General features: G+C 38.6%; 1 non-coding gene and 1 pseudogene across 1 annotated transcript; one reads left to right on the plus strand and one right to left on the minus strand.

The window, feature by feature from the left end:
- Window positions 1-1,320: 1,320 nt before the first annotated feature.
- LOC118348094 lies at window positions 1,321-1,427 on the minus strand. The gene has a single exon (XR_004801240.1). It is a non-coding gene; the product is annotated as a small nucleolar RNA R71 (small nucleolar RNA).
- A 50-nt stretch (window positions 1,428-1,477) lies between these two features.
- Window positions 1,478-7,936, plus strand: LOC118347997 (annotated as a pseudogene).
- The last annotated feature ends 7,159 nt before the right edge of the window (window positions 7,937-15,095 follow it).

Below are 15,095 nucleotides of genomic sequence, written 5' to 3' on the forward strand. Positions count from 1 at the left end.
TTTCATTTTTCTATGATTGTCATATAATTTGTCAAGTAGTTTTATTAAAATAAAAATTGTGGTTCATTGTTATATTATCCGACCATGATCTCTAGGAATGAGAGAATGGTTGAGAGAAAATGAAAAGAGAAGTAAATCCATCACAAAATTAGTGGGTGAAAATTGCATCCCAAGTGTTTGTTTAATTGCTTCTTACAAGTTTAAGTCAACTTCCGCACATTTTCTTTAAATCTCGATTCTTAGCAATTTTAGAAAAAAGAAAAATAGATTCACTTTTATTTTCAGCTTTACTTATGTTTGATCATCCCGACAATTTCACTCATAATCCATTCCACACTCTCTTAGTAAATAGCCCCATTTAGATGTTAATATTGTTAGTGGTTAAGTTTTGAAATTCATTTCTCGTTTCATATTTTTTGTTCATTGCTAGCTCATTTAGTTTACTCTTTTCCTATTATTTTAAACTTTCGTGTCACTACAAACGGTAATATGTTATCTTGCGAAAATGAAATGTTTGCTAAATTTTCATTGTCCCTGTGAATTCGATCTTGGGATTTACCCTTGTATTACTTTGACAGCTTCTACGCTTGGAAGTCGAAATTAAAAGCTAATCAAGTTTTTGGCGCCGTTGCCGGGGACCACTGGTGTTTAGCAAAGCATTCTCATATTGTTGAGAAGACGTTTGTAGCGTTGTGAACCTCTTCACAACTTGGTTGACATTTTTCTTAACTTTATTTTTTCTTTATTTTTTTTTTCTTTATTTTGTTGTTGTTTGTCTTGCATATTCTTTTATTTTCTGTTCTTGTTTGTTTGACTGGTTGGACTAGGGACCAAACTTCTCGGTTGGTTAGGACAGAATCACAAGCATATTTTACCTCAGCATCACTTTCTCTTGAGTCATCTTCTGACACTAATAGTACCATGGCTGAAAATGAGAATCATGATGGGGAAGTAGTGAATCAGAATAGGACACTTAGAGATTATTTACAACCTGTCAGAACTAGCACACCCTCATGCATAATCCTACCTTTGAATGCAAATGTTTTTAATTTCAAACCTGGAATGATTCCATTAATTCCACATTTTCATGGTATGGATTCCGAGAATCCGTACCTTCATATCAAAGAATTTGAAGAGGTTTGTTCTACATTCATGGACCGAACATGCACTGAGGAGGTTATTAGACTAAAGTTGTTTCCATTTTCCTTGAAAGATAAGGCTAAAACGTGGTTAAATGCATTAAGACCTAGATCTATAGGCACATGGCAGGAAATGCAAACTGAATTTTTGAAGAAATTTTTTCCAATACATAGGACAAATGCACTTAAAAGACAAATCATGAACTTTACCCAAAAAGATTCTGAAACTTTTTATCAAAGTTGGGAAAGGTTCAAGGATCTTTTAAATGCTTGTCCTCATCATGGTTATGAAAATTGGCGTTTGATAAGTTTTTTTTTATGAAAGTTTAACACCTAAAATGCGCCAATTTGTACAAACTATGTGTAATGGGGAATTTTTTGACAAAGAGCCTGAGGAAGCATTTGAATATTTTGATTACCTTGCTGAAAATGCTCAATCTTGGGACACAACTGATGTGCATGATAGGTCTAGGCAAGTTGAGTCTGGTCATGGAAAATACACTTTAAAAGAACATGATGATTTGCGTGCTAAGTTAACCTTGTTGTCTAGAAAAATGGAAGCTACGGAATTGAAAAAGGTAAATGAAGTGCATGATGTCCATAAAAATTCAGAGAAGTGTAGCATATGTGAGGATCATGGGCATTCAACTAATGAGTGTCCCACGATCCCCGCATTCAAAGAGGTATTGTTGGACCAATCTAATGCTGTAAATATGATACAAAAACCATATTCTGGTCCTTATTCTAATTCTTATAATCCAGGATGGAGAAACCACCCAAATTTTGGGTGGAGGAATGACCAACAATTAGCTCCAGCAGCCTTGGCTCCAGGCCCCTCTCAACTCGCAATTCAAGCACCTCCAATGCAAAAGAAGGGACTTGAGGAGACAATGCATCAATTGTCAAACACCTTGCAGCAGTTTATGCAAGGTCAAGCAACAATCAACAATCAAAATTCTCAAGCGATAAATGACATTCGGAGCACACTTACAAAGATGACTACGGCATGGAGCTCTCAAGAGAAAGGAAAACTTCCTGCACCTCAACCCAATCCACAAAGTCAGCCACCACAAGGAGCGGTTGAGAGTTCAAATGTGAGGCAAATGAAGGCGGTCACTACTTTGAGAAATGGTAGGGTGGTGAACATTCCAGCTGAAGGTTCAGACAAGGCTGGTAAGGTCTCTAAACTTGTACCAAATGAGGCTGAAAATGGTGAGTTTGAACAAAATGAAACTGAAACTGAAAAGATTTCATGTCCTGTACCTGCTCCTTTTCCTCAAAGATTGGTTCCTCTGCACAAAGACAAACACCAATCTGAAATTTTAGAAATATTCAAGCATGTTAGGATTAATATCCCTTTGTTGGATGCTATTCAACAAATTCCTGCATATGCTAAGTTTCTAAAAGATTTGTGTACGGTTAAAAGAAAATAAAATGTGCAAAAGAAAGCTTTTCTTACTGAGCAGGTCAGTGCCATAATTCAGAGTAATACCCCACCAAAATATAAAGACCCCGATTCACCAACAATTGCTTGTGTTATAGGAAGTTCAAAAATTGGTCAAGCATTGTTAGATCTAGGTTCAAGTGTGAATTTTCTGCCTTATAATGTTTATGAGCAACTTGGTTTGGGGGAATTAAAACCAACTCCTATCATCTTACAACTAGCGGATAGGTCTATTAAAATGCCAAGAGGAGTTGTTGAGGATGTCTTGGTTCAAGTGGATAAATTCTTTTATCCCGTTGATTTTGTTGTGTTGGATGTTCACTTGACACCAAAATCTTCTTTTCAAGCACCTGTGATTCTTGGGAGACCTTTTCTTGCTACTTCAAATGCATTAATAAATTGTAGGAGTGGTGTTTTAAAGCTGAGTTTTGGGAACATGACCCTTGAACTAAATATTTTCAATATTTGTAGGCAACCTCAAGACTTTGAAGATGTACAAGAAGTGAATATGTTGGAAAGCATCCTTGAGGAGGAGACTTATTTGGCATGCCAGCCCACTAACCTGTTGTTTGAGTTAGAAAATTTTTGTGAACTTCTCACTGATGACACCCCCATTGATGTTTCTCATGTTTTTAATGCAGAAAATAAATTGGAGACTAAATGGAGGCCAAAGATTGAGCAACTCCCACCGTTGACAGCAAGTTTGAAGCCTTCAGCAAATGAAATCCCAACCTTAGAGCTGAAGCCATTGCCAAATGACTTAAAATATGCATTTCTGGGACCGGACAGCACCTTCCCAGTGGTGATTTCAGCCCAACTCTCTCATGATCAAGAAGGGAAATTGATGGAAGTCTTAAAGCAACACAAAGGTGCCATTGGGTGGACAATCGCAGATATAAAAGGTATAAATCCTCTTGTGTGCACTTATAGGATTTACTTAGAGGAAAATGCTAAAGTTTCTAGGGAGATGCAAAGGAGATTAAATCCTACCATGAAAGAGGTGGTAAAAATAGAGATTTTAAAATTACTTGATGTGGGAATCATCTACCCTATTGCGGACAGCAAATGGGTAAGTCCCATTCATGTAATTCCAAAAACATTTGGGCTTACCATTGTGAAAAATGAGAAAGATGAACTGATTCCTACTAGGATTTCTACTAGTTGGCGAATGTGTATAGTTTATAGGAAATTGAATGCCGCCACTAGGAAAGATCATTTCCCTTTGCCATTTCTTGATCAAGTGCTAGAAAAAGTTGCGGGTCATGATTTCTATTGCTTTCTTGATGGATATTCTGGTTTTTACCAAATAGAAATAGCACCCGAAGATCAAGAGAAAACAACTTTTACTTGCACGTTTGTCACTTTTGCATTTAGAAGAATGCCTTTTGGACTATGTAATGGACCGACTACTTTCCAAAGATGTATGCTTAGTATTTCCAGCGACATGATTGAAAACTGTTTGGAAATATTCATGGATGATTTTTCAGTGTTTGGCAGTTCTTTTGATGCTTGTTTGACTAACTTACAAGCTGTTTTAGCCAGGTGTGAAGAGAAGCATTTGCTTCTCAATTGGGAAAAGTGTCATTTCATGCTTCAACAAGGCATAGTGCTTGGTCACATAGTCTCATCACGAGGTATTGAGGTTGATAAAGCTAAGATTGAACTTATTTCCAAGCTTCCTATACCCAAAACAGTAAAAGAAATCAGATCATTTCTTGGGCATGCTGGGTTTTATAGGCGATTCATTCAAAATTTTAGTTCTATCTCTAAACCCTTGTGTGAGTTACTTATGCATGATGTTGCTTTTGAATGGACCTCTTCTTGTCAAGATGCTTTTGATAAGCTGAAAATTTTGCTCACCACAGCCCCTATCATGCAACCCCCTGTTTGGTCTATTCCTTTTGAGATAATGTGTGATGCTAGTGATGTAGCCATAGGAGCTGCTCTTGGACAGCGTAGAAATAAGTTCCCACATGTCATTTCTTATGCAAGTAGAACTTTAAATGGAGCCCAAAGAAATTATTCTACCACAGAAAAGGAATTGCTTGCTGTAGTTTTTGCATTAGACAAGTTTCGAACTTATATTCTTGGTTCTCCTGTGGTTGTTTTCACTGACCATGCAGCGTTAAAGTACTTATTGTCGAAGAAGGATGCTAAACCACGTTTAATCCGATGGATTCTTCTTCTCCAAGAATTCGATCTTATCATCAAAGACAAGAAGGGTGCTGAAAACATAGTTGCCGACCACTTGTCTCGACTTACATTTGCTGAAAAGGATCACACTATCCCTATCCTTGACTCTTTTCCAGATGAACAATTAATGTCAGTTGAAAATTTGCCTTGGTTTGCTGACATAGTTAATTTTTTGGTGACAGGACAAACTCCACCCCATTGGAGTGCTCAAGACATACGGAAATTCAAGCATGAGGTAAAGTCATTCTTCTATGATGACCCTTACTTGTTTAAATATTGTTCTGACCAAATCATAAGGAAATGTGTGCCTGATCATGAGATACAAGCTGTTCTTTCTTTTTGTCATAATGAGGCTTGTGGGGGGCATTTTTCTGCAAATAAAACCGTTTCAAAAATTTTACAAAGTGGGTTTTATTGGCCACATATGTTTAAGGATGCGTATAATTTTTGCAAAACTTGTGAGCCATGTCAAAAACTAGGCACAGTCACTAAAAGAAATATGATGCCTTTACAACCCATTTTGGTCATTGAGATTTTTGATTGTTGGGGGATTGATTTTATGGGACCATTTCCATCTTCTTTTGGTTATTTGTATATCCTCGTGGCTGTTGATTATGTTTCTAAATGGGTTGAAGCCATTCCATGTAAAACAAATGACCATAAGATTGTGCTTAAGTTTTTGAAAGAAAACATTTTTGCTAGATTTGGCATGCCTAAAGCTATCATTAGTGATAATGGAACTCATTTTTGCAACAAACCATTTGCTGCCCTCATGAAAAAATATGGTATACACCATAAAGTTTCCACTCCATATCACCCGCAAACGAATGGGCAAGCTGAATTAGCTAATAGGGAACTTAAGCACATCTTAGAAAAAACAGTCAACCCCAACAGAAAAGATTGGTCTTTAAGGCTTACTGATGCGCTTTGGGCTTATAGGACAGCCTTTAAAACCTCTCTTAACATGTCTCCTTATCGCTTGGTCTATGGAAAGGCATGTCACCTTCCAGTTGAGCTTGAACATAAGGCATATTGGGCTGTTAAACAATTTAATTTTTCTATTGACCATGCTGGTTCTGTGAGAAAATTTCAGATTTCAGAATTGGATGAGCTTAGGCGAGATGCATATGACAATTCTAAATTGTCAAAGGAACGCATGAAGGTATTACATGACAAGCACATCCAAAGAAAGAGTTTTGAGCCCAATGAGCAAGTCTTACTTTACAATTCCCGCCTCCATCTATTTCCAGGCAAATTAAGATCGAGGTGGAGTGGGCCTTATGTAGTTAAGACTGTGTTTCCATATGGAGCTGTTGAGATTACTAATCCTCAAAATGGAAACACTTTCAAAGTTAATGGCCAACAACTTAAACATTTTTTGCCAAAACTTTCACATGAGGATACTTCTATTCCTTTGGAAGATCCCATTTATTCTCATGGTTCTTAGCTCATTGTTGTTTTGTTTTAATTTTTTTTTTCTTCTTCTCTTTCTTTTCCTTTTATTTTTCTGCTTTTATTTGTTTCAGTTCTATGTTTTTTTCTTTCTTTCTTTTTCTTTTTCTTTAGTATATCTTTTCAGGTTCAGCACTGTTTATTCCTTTATGGTTTCATTTTTACGTTCACAATCCTTTCAGCCATCTCAGGTATTTCCCTTCGGCCCTATTTTCTTTCATGCTTTATTGCATTCATGATTTGCATTGAGGACACTGCTCATTTTTAGTTGGGGGGTAAGGAGAGCCTTCTACCATTAGTCTCTCAGGATTAATTATTGTGGGGTCTGATTTTTTTGTTGCCACCAAGCTACTATTTTCACACTTCTCTACTTAAGATCAGATAGTTGCAGTTTTGGGCTACACTAATTCTCATTGGTTAGTTTTAAGTTTGACACTTGACCTTATGATATGTCTTAGCAACTCAAACTTGGGAAAGTTACTTCAAAGCTATTGATTGATGACCTTAATTGACACAAACAGATACTTTTTGTGGTTTGTTTGACGACAATCAGTGGTTTCTTCTAAGCAACTAGCAAGAACTTCAATGAACCATATCTTAATGGCTTAGGAAAAGTGTGATGATGAAAAAAAAAAAAAAAAGGTTGCAAAAGTACATGAAAAAAGGGACAAGCTAGAGATCATGCAAAAATAAAAAAATAAAAAAATGGTGCATGTACATTGGAAAAGGCTGCCTATCACCGGGATCTGTTAAAAAAAAAATGGGTCTTTCAAAGTGTGATAGCGTGAAAGCCGCCAACGTAATGGTTTTGAATTGGAGTGAAGACCTTTTGGTCTTTCTTGAAAAAAGTTGCTAGGTTGAAACTATTGTGAGAGATCTTGAAACCAACAAATGAAAATCTGTTCACACACTTGGTGCACTCAAAGATCTCCAGCTTAAGTACATTTCCCTTGTTTGAGCTCTTGAGAATTTTATAAGCTTTTGTGTTGAGCTAAAATTTGACTTGTCTATATTCTAATGCCCATGATTTCAATATGATTGATCTTTTGTAGAGATTTTTGAGTTTAGTAGCTCACTCTTGAATTCCGCAATATTTTTATCGCATTATTTGCTAGACTAGCAAAAAGCTAGTTGGGGGGTGTGATAAAGTGATAAAAATTACATGATAAAGCTGCTTAAGTGAATGAATTATTTAACAAAAAATGAATTAAGCACTTAATTATGTATTGATTTTTAATACTTGACTCAATGTTAAATTCTGATTAATATCTCAAATTTTATTCTGATAATTTACTTATGTTGCAGGGCATTGTGGAAAAGATATTAAAATTATATGGGTATTATTGGAAGTACCTAATGCCAGCAACAAAAGAAATGCACAGCTGCAGCAGATCAAAACGCAAGAGAGGGAGGCATGAAACGCGGACGCATGTACTGGGCTGGAACGAAACGCAGAGTTGCAGGGATGAAATGCATGAAACGCGGATCTGTCCTGGGCTGCAATGGGATGAAACGCACAGCAGCAAGGCCTGGTGGGCAGAGACGTGCGCACTGCAGTGGAATGAAACGCACAGCAGCGGACGAAGTGGAATGGGAGTTAGGCGAGACGCGAAACACGGACGCACGCTCGAAACGCGGGCACTCACGCAGAACCACTCACAGCACCGGCTCAAAACGCAGGAGATGCGGACGTGAAATGCATAGCTGAGGCGTGCGCACTGCAGGGAGATGAAACGCGTAGCTTAGGCGTGCGCAAAGCAGAGTATAAAATGAAAAATTTATTCGTGCGCCGGTTTTCCTTCAGTTTTTTTTCTTGTATTTCGTTCTCATCCCAATTTCGTTCGGTTTTTCTTCTTCAATTTATTTTTCCAGTTCATTTTAATTTTCCGCAAGTTTATATGCTTTTGAGTTTAGGATTTCAGCACATTTGTATGATACAGTATATTTTTATTCAGTAACTTTCATTTGAAACAGTAACATCAACTTTTTCCATTCATTTTTCTTCCTGGCTAATTCATCCTAAACCAGAATCAGGTACAGGAGCTAGGATTGAAAGTTCTTAAGAGCTAGGATTTTCACCTGGGATCGAAGAAGTTCTTTGTAAGTCCCAATTTCTCTCAGCGCAATGGTAAATTTGGTCATAACAAGGCATGTAGTAGTAGAGAAATTCAATTTAAATTAGTAGACACCTCAATCTGCATTTTGAGATCCATGAATCGTGGATATTCTAGTCTCAAAGTGTAATCTCTAAAAACTGTCGGCAAAGAGTTAATTACCATTTAGCAAACAAAGAATATAGAATAAAGCCCAGCATGAACAAATTGACATACCTCCAAAAGCCAAACTAATGGGATCATCATGCCCTCCACCAAAAGTTTCTAGTGCACCCACAAAAGCAATATCCCCATCATATTCCTCCCCAAGTCCTTCATTGTGTAAGGACAAAATAATGCAATTAAAACCCCTCACAAACTGAAGGTCCATAGGATAACAAAGATTACCTTATGCAACCAAAAACATCAGGAACGACTCAGAAACTGCTAAACAAAGGTTATTTTTAAAAACATGATCTAGGTAGAGATTCTAATTTACATTGTCAACAATTTTATTCAAAATGATAGCAATAGCTAGACAATTGACAATTTGGAAAACTTTCTACAACATGAATCTATGTCTTGAATTTTATTTTTAGTAAGTACTAGAGGTTGAATTAAATTTTTGAGGGATGATATCTGTTTAACAATAAATCATCAACAAGCCACAATACTTCAGAGCAGTGTATAAATCATGAATGCAATTACAGTGATGGTATCTTCAGAAATCATTAACAATTTGCTTCAAGTATTCGAACAATACAAACCGGGAATGTCATGAAGTTGATACAGAGCTATACAGAGCCTCAACCATCAATCTCTCACAATCAGGAGTGTTTCCACCACCCACTTGACTCGACTCAACTCAACTAAACATTAATAATGACTGCATGGGGTAGCCACAATACCTAGACCAAGCTATTAGCAAACAAAACTATAGAAGGAAATTAACCAACTCAAAGTTCTACTCGTATCATATTTGAAGCTTCAGAGATAAATTTGTACGACTTATACCATAGGCTCTTAATAAGCTTCAAAGCAATATTATCTAGCCTAAACATTTTAGCACCGTGCAAGCAAAAATAAAAAATTTCCCGCATTGTTAAACAAGTAAGCAATTACAAACAATGACAATCAAGAAAACTGCAAACTCTTACAACCATAATTTTCATATTACTCAGATATATTCAATTAATACAAATTTCCTTAAAACTTTAAACTCTAAAATATAGGCATAGAGGTAACCTTCAATAGTAAAAATTTGAAAGTTCCTATTGATTTTCCTAGATTTCCCTAGACACCAGACAGAGCATTGGAGCGTGCTCTCATCAGTTATACAATTAAAGATAATTCAGCTGAACATGCAAGAATAGAGACAGGGGGGACCTAGTTGCGAAACATAGGAGAGTCATCGAGCTTTGGGAAATGCATTTTTAAGACAAAGATTCTTGCTCTACTCAGCGCGAAATATTAATCTACCATTGCATCCAAAGATCGGTCTTCGCTAATCAAACATATAACCACCGCGGAGCAGCACGATTCCGAGCGAGATCTCACATTGTACTCCCATCTTATTCGTCATTCAACTGAAACAAACAAAACGAATTGTAAATAAAAGAAAACACCCCCAGCACTTGAAATCACGGCCCTGAGGCATATACGAGATGGATTTGCATAAATTTCACAACCACTAACGCTAACGAGAAAATAAACTTTCTGAATCCTAGATCCATTTTATCCTCTTTTGCATTTTTTTTTTTCCTATTTAAATCTTTCCAGTTTTGGTATTGGAACCCTAGAAGAGCATGCAAAATGACCTAATAAACCCTGGGAAGAACAGGAAACATGGAGGTTAGATTAGTGGCTGCGGCACATTAGGTGTAGTGTTTATTGGGGAGCCGAAAAGGGATTCAATTAGGAAATTTCTCTTTTAACATGAAGATGTCGAAACCATGAGTGCGAGAGAGAGACAGGCACAGATAGAGATAAAAGCGAAACACACAAGGGGCGGCGCAGTACAGAGGGATGGGCGGCGCGGGGTGGCACTGGACCGAGTGATAGCCGTAACGGGTGGCGCTGGACCAAGTGATGGCTGTCGGGGGGTGGCGTTGGGCAGGAGGGGCAGGTGCTGGGCGACGCGGGATGTGCTTCGGATTTCGAATTTGGGTATTTGTTTGGATAAAACGAGCGTTTAAAGGAAGGAAAAAGAAAAAAAAAACAAAAAACAGGAAGCTAAGGTGTGATCCGTAGAAGAACTCATAGGGAAACGCAGATGATTTGATTTAACAATTAGCTGCATATCTCACGTTAAAGAATGAAAACAATTTGCAAGCAAAAAGGGTTCGGTGCCGAGAGGGAAAAACAGATTCACTTGAGCGTAAAGCCATACGATAGACTCACCGAAAGGAAGGAGAGAATGCGATGAAACTGGTGGTTGGATTGAGGCTACCATGGCGAAGGCTTCTGTGTAGTAGAAAATAATTTCGGATTCGTTAGGCTCAAGAACGGTGGAGAAAAAAGAGAGGAATCGGCGTGGTCTTACCGAGAGAAGATTGGAGTACGATGGTGGCGACTGGGCCAAAATTTTCTGGGTTGCTTGAATTGTCTTCCGACTCTCCCTGTAATGTTCGATGGCAAAGCAGGAGTGAATCCCACAAATTAAATCACTATCAAAGATGAAAAATTGTCAAAGTATAGAGATAGGGCCAACGCCCATTGTGGAGGAAGGGAAAACTCAACTTCAATGCCTTCTGAGTTTTTGAGGACTGTATTTTGATTTTTGGAAATAGGGATTGTATTTTGAGGACTAGATGGAACGAAAGTTCAGGCGGCTTGTTTGAACGGCAATAAAGAAGTGATGATCAGGAGAATTTTGCCGACATGACTTCTAGATAGTTTTGCCGTGGGCTGTTTGAAAAGCCAGAAATTGGGTCCATTTTGTATCAGTGAAGCATGAAACGTTGCAAGGAAGGAAACATTGTGATGCTTTGAGTTTTGGTTGAAATTAGAAATCAACACAATTTTTCACGAAAACAATATACGGTTGTAACAGTTGGAATGCCTAACTCTAAGTGCAAATAAATTTTGGCAGTTTACTATGGGAGCGGGGGAACTACCGATTAATGTGGTCTAAATGCCAAGTCACTGATTAATAAGGTAGGGGCTGCAATCCAACCGAGGAGTCTTGCTTTCCGGCATCCTCTGTTGCTCGTGAAGTGCATGAGGGTGGTAAAGTGCCGGGAAGTATTGGGGCTGAGAAGGAAGTAAGCACAACGTGAGGGAGAGACGAAACTCACTGTGAGACCGTGAGAGGCGTGCGATGGACTAGGGTGCCAGAAACTCTTTGGCGGCGATTTCTGTGGGATCCTGACCTGGTGAGGTCTCACTGATGGTAGCTTGCAACGGTTCAAGGTGGAGAAGGCTTGTGCTATATTTTCGGAAGTGAGGAATAGAGGTTTTGCGTGTGGCGTTGATGCGTGTGGGAGTGGTGTTTTTCAATGTGTAGGGTGCCGTGAAGGGGCAAGGTATTAGACCTCCACGTCGAGTTGCCTCTAGAGACGCTGCACATGCCCTAGTCATGGTGGGGATAACGACCTTGGCTAGCCCACAAGCATGCCTTGGCTCATGGGGTGACACGCACAGGGCGCCCAGCATGCATGCATGCCTTGGCCCGTGCGATGGCACACATGGGGGGCCCAGCATGCGGGCTAGCGAGGCTAGTGAGCGCCTATCCGCGCGCGCAGGCATGCACCACACAATCATGCACGCAGGCATGCGTCGCACACTCATGTGAGCATCCATGCTCACAACACTGGGCCGCACGCGCATGCGCGCGGCATTGCAAGCAGTAGCACTCTGCGCGCTCTTGCGAGTCTTAGTGCGCAGGCCCATGCGCACCTTGATGGGCTGTGTGGCCCTTGCGCGTGCCCATGTGCCGCAAGACCATGCACAGCACCCCCAGCCCACTCAATGCAGGCGCGCACGCACATGCACAGCCCTGTACCATACCAGCGAGGTTAGTGGCATGCCTCACGACATGCCATCCAGCGCACGGCTACAGCCTGTGCCTTGCAGAGCAGGTCAATGGCATGTCCACCAGGCATGCCATCCAGCGCATGGCTCCAGCCCATGCCTTGCAGCCTCAACGCCCGAGCCACTAGCTTGGGCCATGCAGCCAACGCCTAGGACACCAACCTGGGCCATGCAGCGCATCACCATGGCTCACCATCAGCAAGCCATGCCGCACCACCTAACCATGGACCAGCCCGAAGACCACCATGCACCAACCTAGCCCATCATGGCCCATGCTTGCCACGACTAGCTTTGGTCCATGACCACTATCATGTTATTTATTTTATTTATTTAATTTGATTTAATTATTTATTTCTAATGGACCTATTGGGGGTTTCCAATTTGTATTACTTATAAATAGAACATCTTTCACTTACCTTAAAATCTTTTGGCAAAACTCTTAGAGAGAATACTATTGTTTGAGAGATCATAAAAGGTACCTTAGCACTTGGGCTTTTTGGGTGAAATTCGTGAATCCCAAAGAGATGATTACACCTTGCAATTCATTGAATAGGTATAATGCATTTATCTTGTTTCTTTGCAACTTGGTGCAATTCGTGAATCCAAGTTGTGTTTATCAATATATGAGGTTTATTCAATTATTGTGAAATTCGTGAATCAAGTATTGGATTGTCATTATTTGTGCTTTTGTTCATTCAAGTTCATAAGTATTGTTACTTTTGTTCTTGAGTGTTCATCATTGTGATTGTAGTGTTCTTCATAATTTTGCTCTTCCAAATCCATCCAATCCATAAAAGTCGACCATCATAGTGTTTGTCACTTTCCATAAATTGTTTGCCTCTTCATCCTTGTTGCCCTATCCGAAACCCACTTCCATTTGATTTTGAATTCAAATTTCAGCATTCCTTGCCTTATTTGAATTGCTTTAGCCGCCCACTCCACTTACCATAATTAGAGTTCCTACATTTGAGAAACTCTAATTGACCTCATCCTTATCATAGCCGGCCATATACACTCACCATTGACTTCCAAGATTTTAGGAAACTTTCCTAAAATCCATCACTAGCCATACTCGACCAACCCTAGCTGCCCAACACTCTTAGCCTAATTCCCAAACCCTAAACCTAACCCTAGCTGTCCATCAACCTTTCCAAACCCTAAACCCAAAGTCCAAGTGGCGCCAACCCTAGCCTCCACTACTGCAGTGCACCCCTTACTCCATTGTAGCCCATACACTTCCTTGACCAAGTCCACCCTTCCATACACTCATCCTAGCCTAAACACCTAACCTCACCATACCAAAGTGGTCATCTTGACCACCATTGATCGAGAACCAAGCAAGAGAGGAATGAAGGTTCGGTCATCACAAGGCTACCATTGGCGTGGAAATCATAGTGTTTAAGGACTTGACCGAGGTCCTTAACACAAGGGTGGTGGTGGTGGTTTGTTGGGCGGCTCCTACGGCAACATGGGCTACCAATGGTGGTATGGTTTGGTGGGGAATTGTCTAGTGCAGGGGTTAAATAGGTGGATATGGATACGACGCTCATGAAGGGCTGTCAAGGAATTTGCTCCTTTTTTTATTTATTTTTTACCTTTTCTCCCTACTACTGGTTGTCTAATTTTTTCATTAATTCTTAGTAAAGGTTTGAGATGCACCCCAAAAGAAAGGAAAAGAACAGAAAGCATGTGGGTTGAAAGAAAACATTAAATGTTAGGCTCTGTTTGCGCCTTTGCTATACTCCGGCTTCTGTTGGAATGGAGATTTTCTATTTGTAGAAAAAAAAAAAAAAGTCGTTTATATCCTTGGCTCAGTTGAGTGCAGATGTAAATTGATTGATTTAGATTTATATATATGAACGTTTTTTGCTTCGATGGAAAATATTGGCTGGCTAACTCTCATTATATTATATCTTCCACTTCCTAGAGTTTTTTCTTCTTTCTTCGTCTATTTTCTTCTTATTTTCTTATGAAAATTGAGTTTCGGAAGCATGTTTTGACCTTTGACATATAAAATCACCAAAATATCTTTGCTTCAAAAAAAGATTGACTGGGGCATAGCATTCAACGCTTCACGTAACCTCTTTCGACTCACCACTTGGTCACTTCTCATTTCACTTTATGCAAGTCTCTCTCACCCTTTTATTCCTGAATTTTATGATATGAATGCCAACTCAGCAATTGAAAACTTGGTTTTTATATAATTAAATAGATAAGTAATGTATATTGATACTAAACTTCTTCGGAAGCCTCAATAAAGAATCTATTGTTAATTCTTTTTTGAGGTTTTTAAAGAAGTTTAGTATGTTTTGTCCTAATTATAGTATGTGAAGTTCGTTATTTGAATTATTTGAAATTAAATTTATTAGTTATTTGAAATTAAAGTTAAAGTTATTAGTTATTTTTTAGATATAATTATTTGAATAACTTTAAAGTTACTTGAAATTAATTAGTTATTTATTTCAAACTTAGTATATATTGAGGTTATTAGTTATTGAAGTTATTAGTTATTTGCCTTAATCTGATTAATTAGTTATTTATTTTAATCTTAGTATCTTATTAATTAGTTATTTCTTTTAGAGAAATTATAGTTGTAATCATGAGTGTGCAAGCGTCATGCAATCACTTAGAAAAAAATGAATAAATATGTGACCCACATACAAAAAAAAAGAAAATTAATTTTTTAATAATGAACCTCATTCTTTTTTAAAACGACTACATGATACTTATGCACTTTATGAC

This window comes from Juglans regia, chromosome 3 (genome assembly GCF_001411555.2).
Source record: "Juglans regia cultivar Chandler chromosome 3, Walnut 2.0, whole genome shotgun sequence".
Taxonomy (NCBI): Eukaryota; Viridiplantae; Streptophyta; class Magnoliopsida; order Fagales; family Juglandaceae; genus Juglans; species Juglans regia.